This window comes from Abrus precatorius, unplaced genomic scaffold (genome assembly GCF_003935025.1).
Source record: "Abrus precatorius isolate BTA unplaced genomic scaffold, Abrus_2018 Scaffold7, whole genome shotgun sequence".
Lineage (NCBI taxonomy): Eukaryota > Viridiplantae > Streptophyta > Magnoliopsida > Fabales > Fabaceae > Abrus > Abrus precatorius.
The window spans coordinates 11,406,350-11,418,619 of record NW_020874417.1 but is presented as its reverse complement, the minus strand read 5'-3'; the positions used below and the strand labels follow the sequence as shown (position 1 = coordinate 11,418,619).

The 12,270-nt window shown below is 27.9% G+C and overlaps 1 pseudogene; it reads right to left on the bottom strand.

Moving 5' to 3' along the window:
- Positions 1-2,166: 2,166 nt before the first annotated feature.
- LOC113871475 lies at positions 2,167-4,270 on the bottom strand (annotated as a pseudogene).
- Positions 4,271-12,270: the final 8,000 nt, after the last annotated feature.

Here is a 12,270-nt window from a genome sequence, read left to right as displayed (position 1 = left end):
CTAATAACTTGGAATCATTACAAAGCTCAGAAGTCTTATTAATATTTCTAAACAATATTATTAAAATTCTAATCTTTAACTTTAACGAAGTATTCTAGGCTACAAAAATACTTATTAATAATAAAATTTGAGTCTGTTTTACACACATTATCAGAGCTAAGATAAATTCTTTCATCACTTGGAATCATTGTGGATATGTACTCATTTACTATGTCAACTAAATCAAGTGTAGGAGCAAGAATGACTCTTTCTTAAAAATAACTTAAGTTGCTTGCAAGAAGATTGGACGACTCTTTCATTAAAAGGTCATCTAGAATCTCCATCATTCAATTCACCAATGATACCATCAATTACATCCAATATCCACTTGGCAAATTATTCACATTCTTGTATGTGCATGATTCTTGGCACCCATCATCAATCTCATGTTCTTAGTTAGCTTCAATACTTTGCAATGAGGCCATAAGTAAGAAGAATTAGTTGTTGAAAAAATAATATCTTGTCTACTCCTTTTTGGAATAACAGGAAGTATTTGTCTGACGTTACCTCCCAAAACAATAACCTTTCCTCCAAATGGTTTGTTCAAGTTGTTTAGGTTGGTAAACCTAAAAACATCCCTAAGTGATATGTCTAATGCCTCAAAACAAAATTTATGGGCCATCGAAGATTCATCCCATATTATCAATTTTGTTTTCACCAAATAATTCAACGATTGGACTCTGTTTAATATTGCATGTTGAGTCTTCATTTATATCCAACTGTATACAAAAACGTGAGTGACTTGTTCGTCCTCTCGAAGCAATTGAGCAACTATACCACTGGAAGCTACATTGACAATAATATTTCTTTTTTATCTTAAAGTTGTAGACAAAGTATTCCATACATATGTTTTTCCTGTTCCTCCATAGCCATACAAAAAAAATAGACCACAATAGCAACTGCAAACATTATAGTATTATATACATGTCTTTGTTCATCAGTCAAGGCTAAGACCATCGATAAATGTATAGTTGGCTACAATTGTATCACAACTCATCAAGAACTAACCTATTTCCTGTCTCATTAATATTAAGGTGATCTAGTATAAGCATATTACTAAAATCTTGAAGGGTTTGACCATTTTTATGTAGTAGCTTTTCAATTTCAACCAATGCAAAATTTCTAAGATCTTCATCGGTATGGCTAAGATTTATTTAATATTAAAAAGTTTTCAAACAGAATTATAGAGTATACTATAATAATTAATAAATATTATTTTTATTTAATTTTATTTTTGATTATATACTGTTAAATCTGATTAAGAAGCATATAATATAAAATATAATTTAATATTTAGTTTAAATTATTTATTATTTAAATTATTTTATTGTATCTCTAATTCAAAGATTTTTTTATTATTAGAATTTTTTTTAAAAAATGTATTAATTATTACTCCATTTGAATTTTTTTCTTCTAATTAAATCTCTTAATGTACGATCTAGAGCTCAAAACAAAATTTATTAAGCATAGAAGCTTCATCACATATGATTAAACTTAGTTGATTAATAGATTTGCTTTCAAATTTTCTTACTTAATGTTACACATTGAGGTACCGTCAAGTAAAGAAGAAATATCACTTAAAGCTAAATTTAGAACAATCTTTCCTTTAGATTGAAGAGTTACTAATAGAATATTCCAAATGTAAGTGTTTTTGGTTCTCTAAGTATCCAACTAAATCTATGTACATGTAGAAATAAGTTTAATAAAAAAAAATTGTATGCAAACAATGATCATATACTGTTGAATTAAATAAACTAATACCTAAATTCCTATTTTTCTTCTGTTGCAGAAAAAGGATATCATCAAATTCCTAATCGAAACTCATGATACCAAGTGATGATAATCAAGATTTTTATTGTCAAATTAAATGATTTAAATTGGATTCAAACAATAAAAAGAATAGAATTATTAGGGTAAAAATAGGATTTGAGACAAGAAAAAAAAATAATAAATATAGAATAGAGATGGAGGATGGCCCCATGATCACAAGATTAATAAGTTAAAGAAACGATCGTTACAAAAGTCTTGGTCTGTTGATAAAATCAACAAAAATTGGATCACTTAAAAACTCTCACAAGAGTGTTCAATCTCATATTGCATTCAAAAACTAATTAAAAGTATGTTTTACTAGTATTCAAAATCATTATATAAAAGAACCTGAGATGTTGATTGATCTAATATTGGAGTTCTACTCTTCTTTCTCTTTGCTTGTAGCTCAACCCAACTTTTGAAACGTTTACTCCCTTTCCTCTTACTGCTTGGTCGTCGCTTGAATCTCTTAGGTTGTGTACCATCATTATTGGCCACAAATTCTGCATCATCTTTATCTTTATCCATTAGACTGTTTGTTTGCAATCGAAGTTTTGTGATTTTGCTGATTAAGTTGTTAATACTGTCATTAACTAGCTGATAATATTCTTCTGAACTAGAAACGTCGGAGGCCAACCTAATCATTTTACATGCTAGATTACGGTATCGGTGTGTGGTACTAAGTTTAGGATCTCCTTCTACCTCTGTTCCTTTGACATTGTGAATAATCTCACTACGACCCTGTGTTGTCCATCTCTTAAGTATGTATTTATCAGGGATAATCTTCACATCATTGGCTTCAAACACTTTCAATGCATGACAGCAAAGTATGCCAAATGTTTCAAACTTCTTACAAGAGCAATATATAGTGCTTGAGGAAGGTTCAAACGTAACCGCCCATGATCTTTGTTGATGGACTTTAGTAATCACATATTTAATTAGATGAGGAGTTTCAAACCTTTGGGATATGTTACAAGCTAAGAATTGAGCAAATTGTTGTTGGAATAAGTTAAATATTGTATGTGTGTAAACCTTGGCCATTTGTATTAAGATTGGTGACACCTCATACTGCAACATAGCTAGCTTATGGCGGGAGTCATACTCATGCTTCAACTCATTGTAACGCTTGTCTTCAACAACTCATTCAAAGTGAGCAAAGAATTGTTTTATGTCAACACCAGGTTTCATACATGCCTTAAAATCAGAGTTTAAACTTTCACTTAATTGAGTACTTCGCATTCCAAGGGTGAACACATCCTTAAGATAACATGATGCCCATTTCTCCTTTATGGAATAAAGTGAAGTAATCCAAGAATTTTGTTTAACATTGTATTCTGTTATGAACCTTCTCCAAGCCTCCTTAAACTCAATTGAAGAATCATAGTCATACATGCATTTTTTCAAATCTCTTAGAAAATGACTTTCTCCTTTCATCAAATTACCAAGGTGTTTTATGCCATTTTGCATTAAATGCCATGTGCATAAAGCATGATGTGTGTGAGACATTACTTGAACAATTGCCTTGGCCATTGCTTGATCTTGGTCTGTAAAAATTGTTTGAGGTTGTTTTTTATTGTGTGCTTCCAAGAAGGTCTCAAACAACCACTTAAATGATTCAGCCATCTCATCATACAACAAGACTGCCCCAAAAATAACAACACCTCGATAATGATTAAAACCTGAAAACAAGGCTAAAGGTCTATTAGCTCGGTTGGTGCAATACGTAGTGTCTAATGATATGACTTCACCAAAACACCCGTAATCAATGACCATCTTTGCATCTGCCCAAAAAACATTTGTGATTTGTTCCTCAGCACCCATTTGGTATGCATGAAAAAATGATGGGTTCTCGATTAACTGTCGTTGAAAGTATTCCGTTAAGCAACCGACTTCTCCATATAACATTCCCCGTTGTCTCTTAGCCATCAAATAATTTTTTGCATCAAGAGGAGTATAGCCAACATTAGCTTGATGTCCTGCAAGTGAGCTCATTAGCTGAAATAATGATTTCTGTCGCAATCCTGAGGACTCGGCCAAATCAATTTGATGAGCTTGGACTTCAGTTATCTTACGATGTGAAGCAAGCATGTGAGTTGTTTCTGGAAGTTGTAATGGATGATTATGCTCTTCTACAAACTCATGTACAACATATTTGTTGTTGCATCCCAAAAATAATGTTATTCTTGCAAGACAATCAGTTCTAGTTTTTGCCCTGTGCTTTGTAACTGTTAGATTTCTTTTATCATCCTTTCGATGTCCCTTTTTACAACAAACGTACCGACAAGATGAAATTACACCATCAACCTTTCGCCTGTTATAATATTGTTTCCTCACACCAAATCCTGTTATCCTTCCATGCTTCTTCAAGAGTGTTAAATTGTAACCCAACACGCGGCTTCCATGCAACATATTCGCATTCCATTTCCTTTTTAGCCCAAAAATTTAAGAAGAAACATCATAACCATTTTTTCCTTATAAAGAAGATGACAAATGAAGTGAAATATGTGTGCTAAATATTTACCTTTACTAGATGTTAATGTTGTCAGGTTGACCCAAGATTATTTTTTATGTTGGTTGGAAGGAACGTGATTAGTTTCACCTTCGGAGCATGATTCAGCATTGTGGTGATTATCTAACAGTTGTACATTCAGAAAAATCCATTCTTTTTACCATTCCTTGACATAAGAGAAATTAGGTGAGTTTTCACAGAAGATAGGGTTGGATAATCTTTATTTCTTCCTCACTACGTCACTGCACTGACCTTTGGTGCCAACTTAATAAGGCTCATTCGCTTAAGCAAATTTTATTCGCTTAAGCTAATTTTCACTTAAGGTTTATTCACTTAAGCGAAGTTTTAATGAAGCATGTTTGGCTTAAGTGAAAATTCACTTAAGCAAAATTTAATAGCTTAAGTGAAAATGGCGACGGTTACACTTTTAAAAGTTCAAACTGCATCTTTTTCTTCATTCTCCTTCTGATTGCACTCATACCTTCATTTAAAATTTCTCCTTTCTTCTCCCACCCTAAACCCTCCTATCCTTCATTCTACCTTCAAAGTCAGATACTTCCTCACTTTTTATACTGGATGCATGCAATTTGTTCTTAAGGTTAAAGTTTCCATTAACGAAGATTCACTTATTTTCATTGTGATACATGGAAAGTACTCTGATACATGCATTTTCTGTTTTATAACGTGATAAAAACATAAATGTTTTGATTGGTTATTCCACAATGTTATTTTGTGTCCATGTTGGTTCATTGTGCTGGTAAAATCGCTTAAGCCGCGTATGGATGCGTAAGCGATTTGTGCCACTAAACTGAAATAATGAAGGAAGTACTGCATTTCGCATTCCATCCAAATTTTTTTATTCTAAAATTCATTATTTTATATAGTATTATCATTTCATTTTGTTCATTTCAGCATGGCACCTAAGAACTCAATTCCTCAAAGAAAGAGGCAAAGACCTGAAGTTGGGCAAGGTTCACAACAAAATGAACAAGCTATGGATGACGTAGAACCACTACAAACACATACACCAGTCCTATCATGGGATAGATTTAGGTTCAGAACTAAGGCAAAGGCTGAAAGATACATTCAATTGGAGCAAAGGGAATTATTACCTGAGAGGAAAGTAGTATTAGATGAAGGAGAGTACGACGAATTTATGCAGGAAATTGTCAAAAGGAAATGGCAATACTTGGCAAATCTCCCCAACCAAATACATAAAGTCATTATAAAAGAATTTTACGCAAATGCGTGGTCGTTGATACCAGACAAGGGAGAGAGGAAGTCTTGGGTTCGGAGGCAAACAATTGCTTATGATAGGGAGGCTATTTTTGCACTTTTGGGTAATCCTATGATCTTACCCGAAGGAGAGGTGTGCCAATATCAACAACGTAGAAAGAGATTTTTAGGTTTTGCAGACCAGGAAGTAGCTAATGTCTTATGCATCCCTGGGAAATCCTATGAGACAAATGCTGCTGGAAAGGCAATGAGGTTCAAGAGGCAAAGTTTAAACACTTTGGCACAAATATGGACATCGTTTCTCTTTGCCAGCATAGCCCCTACCACACACACCTCAGATGTTCGCATGCCTCAAGCATATTTGATTTATAGCTTCATGGAGAAGTTAACTGTGGACATAGCAGCAATAATTTTGGATGAAATACACCAGTTTGTCATGTCCAACACCTCCACTACTGCAGCAGCTACGAAGCCTTTGGGATTCCCTGCTTTGATCACTGCTCTGTTTGCTTCACAAGGCCTTACCATTCCCTACTGCTCCAACCAAATAGTTAAATTGAAGAAACCTATAAATTTTCACTTCATCAGAAATTATTGCACTAATCCATTAGAGCATCCTATTCCACCTTCATCTCAGCCGAGCCCATCTGCAGCACCACCACCAACTGCACCATCCATGCCTCACATGCCACATACAGATTTTGCTGTCATACGCCATTTGACTCATATAGAGCAACAAAACGCAGCAAACAACCAAGCTTACATGCAATTGAATGAGGCCTTCTACAGGTTAAATTTATTTAAATAATTTTTTTTATATGCTAATTGAAAATGTTTAACTTTTTAACATAACCCTCATTTTGTCAATTCTCAGGTTTACATTACACCAACATCATGGAGAGACTTCTGCTTTCCCTTGGCCTACACCTGAATCTTTTGCAACTATTGTATCTTGGCCTAGAGACAGTCTAACTTTTCCAACTGACCCCCAATTTGCAGAGGATGATATAGCCCAACCAGAGGAGGAAGCTAAGGAAGATATTCAGCTCAATGAACCAGTGGTTGAGGACCAAACACATGAACAAATGGGAGACGATGATGAACAACATAATGAAGACTTCAATGAGCACGACTACGTGACAGACATGATCAATCCACAATTATAAAATCATTTATGGATGTATTTATTTTGAAATATTTCATATGTTGTCATGGATTTCATTTTCTGTATGTTTTTGCTTTCAACTCCAATCCTTTCGTAAATACAATGGACTTAAGTATTTATCCATGTTATGACTTGTCTGTACATTTTCTGTATATTTCTGGATGATATGGAATGGAATGGAATCCTCTACTTCTTTTGTTCATAACTTGTCTACGTACTAGTGACTTCTTTTTGGGTAAATTTTATTGTGAGCATTTGTGTACCATTAATGGAATGGAATGGAATGGAATCTTTATTCATGTTTTGCTGCCACATTTAACTATTTCTAGATCAGTGGAATTGACTTTAACAACAAAATTTGCAAACTTTTACCTTTTGAGAACATGCTGTCAGTTTCTGCATAATTTTCGCTTTTTCTGCATAATTCGCTTAAGCCCTTATTTTCGCTTAAGCCGTTTTCAATTTGCTGCAACATCACAAAAGTAGGCTTAAGCCAATGAGCCATTCGCTTAAGCGGATCCTTATTAGCTTAAGCGAATTAGAGTCCTATGCATACTGGCTCTCTGTCCCAGATTCGCTTCATTTTAATAAAATTCGCTTGCATCCGCTTTAAGCGAATAACACTTGTGCTTAAGCGATTTCAAAAGCGCTTAAGCGATTAACCAGCATAAAATTCATACTTCTCTGTCCCAAATTCGCTTAAAATTATAGATTTTCGCTTGGGCGGAGTCAAGCGATTGAAGATTCGCTTAAGCCATTTTTTGTCGCTTAAGCGGGAATTCGCCAACCTCGCTTGGACTCCTTTTAAAGCCTGGATCCCAGAATTACGTCGTTTAAGCCAAAAGTACCACTTAAGCGAGAAATCACTCAAAATTCGCTCAAGCCTTTTCAAATTCGCTTAAGCGAATGTGAACATGAGGCTCATGTTCCCGCCAGAACATGAGAGGATCCGAATCTGTTTCTACCTAAATCTTAATTGAAAATTTTATAACTACTCTTTTTTTTTTCTCTACTTCTATCATTTTAATTTTTTAAAAATAATTTAATAGGAATTGACTAATCATAATTATATATAACCTATTAATGTAAACAATATTTTATTTATATTTTATATTATAATAATTATGATGATAAATTTAATTTTTTTAAATTAAAAAATTAACAATATTTATACTTAATAATTTTGTTGCAATTTTTTTTATAAAATATTATAATAATGATGATAAATTCAAAACTCTCAAATTAAAACTAATTAATTATAATAATTGAAATAAATAAAATATTATTAAATATCATAATAATGAAAATGAATATAATTTGATATTTAAATCATTAGATAACCGTTTGATTTGCATATTTAATAATTTTATATTGTAATGAATGAATATATAAAGAAAATATAATGTTTTAACTCTGAATTAAGTTTAAATTTTAAATTTAATTTCTATATATAACATTTGTTTCAAAATTTGACAAACATTTTCTTTTACGTATTTTTAAAATTTTATGAGTATGAAGTTTAAATCTTCACAACTACCGAAAGACTTACGATCCAAGAAAGATAGAGGTTAATATTTAAAATATTATAAAATTATTCTTTTTATTAATATTTCAAATATATTTATTTATTTAGAATTTCATATTCTCACTATAAGATTATTTAAAAAATTTTAATTGAAATACAAGTTCTAATGTTTTTGAAAATTTTGTTGAGTGTATTCAATTAGAAATGCAGAGAATCATGCTTCCTAATAGTAAAATTCAATCATTTTATAGACTTACAACTAGTTCCCATGATATAAATCAAAATATAGGTATTATACATAAAAATATTAATACAATACAAATATTTTTTTATTAATATAATTATTTATTATGTTATATTCTTAAAAGTATACATTTTTATTTTAAGAAATTATTTAAATTAGGTTCACTAAATATTAACTTTTTTTTTATTGTAAAACCAGGTGATGTATCAAATATTAGACACAAGGACATCACACAAAAATTATATCTGAAAGCAATCATTAAATCTCAAATACGCTAAATTTGTATCAAAATCGTTAGAACACATCTATTTTTTTTTAATAACTGTATATTATTTTAATATGTTTATATTAATGTTATATTTATATTTAAAATAATTACAAACCTAATAATAATATACTTTCTTCTACTTATCTTTAATTCAATTTACATGTTTTCTTTCGTCTAGCATTTTAAATTTACTTTTAAATTTTATTTAAATTAATATTTATTTTTTAATAAAAAAAATTTAAATATTATTATATCATTAAATTACTTTAATTAGTTACATTTATTTTTATTGATTCTTATTTACAATGATAAACCAACCATATTAATTATTTTAAAAATTGAAAACAAATGCATAAAAAATTGATAAATTTATTATTTTAATTTTATGACTCAAAAAAATATAATTTTATTATACTTAATTAGTTACTAAATAAAATTATTTATAATGTTAATCAATATTAATTCTATTAAGTTATCAAGCAATATAAAATAATTTAATTATTTTAAAAAAACTTAATTCTATATATTTTTTTATTATTTATTTTTATCAACAAGTAAACTTCTAAATTCAAAATATATATTGCATTATTATTAAGTTTTATTTACAATAATTTTATATAATAATTTTATTTATATATAAAAAATTTAATATATTTTTATTTTTAGATATTAAAATCAAATTTGTAAAACTTTATACATTAGTTGAATAAATAAAATTTTATTTTTGTATATATTAGCTGATGAATTATTTTTAAAAAATATAATATCATCCTTTAATAATTATATAGTAAAATTTTATTAATAATTTTTAATTATAATTATAAATAAATAATTTATCATAAATATTTAGTTCAACAAATATAAATAAAGTCATAAGTGAAAAACTATAAAGTCTTTAATTTAAATTTTATAACTTATATTAAAATAATTGTTATATTTAATAATTTATTATTATAACTATTTATTTTTGAAATTTTATAAAGATGAATAGTTTATGATATCATGAAACAATATAACTTTTATTTTTATATTTTAAAAATTAGATATTTTATACTATTTAAAATTAGTTTCTTAATTATATCATAAATATTATTTTAGTCTATCAAATATTCTAATTTGATATAATTAATTTTAGAAAATTTAAAATTATATATATTTTAATTTCACGTTACTACTCCAATATTTTTTTTTTTTAAAATAAATTTGTTTATATAGCAATATAAAAAATAATATATTTTAATTTGCATACATTACCATATAGTTTTTTTTTTATACTAAAGTTTTTATTATCATCATTTTTAATAAAACTATAACAGTAATAAAAAATTATTTATAAAATAAATATTTGTTAATCTAATCATTAAATTTTTTAATTAATTTAAAGAAATTTAAAGAATTTGTAAGTAGGTTGATATTTATTTATTTATCTTTTAAAATTTATTATAATTATTACCATATAAAATTTATCTATTATATTATATTTTAAAATAAATAATAATATGTATGACAATATATATATATATATATATATATATATATATGTGTGTGTGTGTGTGTGTGTGTATATTAAAAATTCATTTATTTATTTATTGATCTTTTTTAAGGTGAAACATATTATTAAATCTATTATTATCTTAATAAATATTATCTTAATTTTATTATTATTACATTGATAAATAATTATTTTAAATTTCATATTTTAAAATTAATTTATTTTTTATTTTAATTAAAGAATAATTATAAAAATTTATTTATGCATGTATTGGTATTAATATTATAAATTATGATTATATTTGTTTATTTATTTATTAATATAACTTAATTATACTCGTGTAAAGTTTATCATAACTACACTTATAATTAATATTTTATCATACAAATCATAAATTAAAAATATACTTACTTACTTATTAATAATTTTTTTTAAAATTGTAGGTGATAATTTAAAATATATGGATTTAACATATCTAAATTACACTTATGAATATTGCAATAGTTCTGTTATATGGAAAAAAAAGCCAATAAATTGTGATAGTCAAGAAAGCCTAAGTTTTCTCTTTGTTGTCAATAAGGAAAAGTTCAATGGTAAATCCTTCAAGAACCACCAAATGTTTTAAAAAATCTTCTCAGTTGTAAAGGAGGTCATGCTTAGTAAAATTTAGACAAAATATTCGAACATATAATTCTATTTTTGCTTTTACATCGTTAGGAGCAAAAATTGACAATACAATCAATTTAAGACTAGGGTCATATGTTTTTATAATTAGTGGCCAAACTTATCATAAGATTGGAGCACTCAAACTATTGTTCAAAATAGATTATATTCCTTCAATAATGAAGAAAATATTGACAATACTATTGTTCAAAGTTTGAACAATATGTTGGACATGTATAATCCCATTACCTAGTGTTTAGAATGGTAAGAGATAAATTATCTTCATTTGATGATGAAAATGTAAGAATCAAGTTACTTGGTATAAGATGAAGAGAATCTTGACAGTATAACAAGTCAACCTCAGTTATAAAATATAGTATAATCAAATGTTTTGTTCTATTATATTAATATAAATTAAATTTTTCATTAATACTTACAATAAAAAATACATTATATATAAAACTTATAAAATATTTATTTATTAAATAAAATAAGATGACAAAAATTATTATTTTATTAATATTACACACATAAAAATTCTATAATTTAGTATTAGCATCATCAAAATTATTTTTTATTTATCATAAAAATTATAAAAATATCCATTAAAATTTAATATCTTAAATTTTAATGAAAACTTTAATAAACTATCATATACATGATTTTATTTATGTCTTATTTATTCTTACTTTAAAATTTTATAGGTACTGCATCATTATTGCTTCTAGGTGGTAGAACAACTCATAGTAGATTTCAGATACTGATCATTTTAAATAGGGCACATGTTCGATTAAACAAAATACTCATCTTGCTTAATTAATAATTCAAACAGATCTCATTGTTTGGGATAAATAGATTGGCTTTTGAGGCTCTTGATAGGTCCCTTAACGATATTGTTGGTTATAAATATCTTAACAGTACGTCTAAGCCATTTGGGGAAAAAAAAATACTTCTTGGAGGAGATTTTAAACAAATATTATCCGTAATACAACAAGGACAACGACAAGATGTAGTTCAAGCATGCATTAATAAGTCTTATTTTTTTTTTATCGTTGCAAAATTTATATGTTATCCAAAAGTATGAGAATTATCAACAACTCCTCTTCAAGTCAAGAAAATTCCTTGGCACATGAATTTAATAAATGGCTCATACAAGTTGGAGATGGAAACATACCAATTAGTAAAGAAGGAGAACGCATTCTCACGTGGATAAAAATTCCAAGTCAATATCTACTCAAGCCAATCGAGGATTCACTCAAACAAATTTTTGAAAGCACATATCCAAATTTTCAACAACAAATGCGGGATAAAAAATACCTT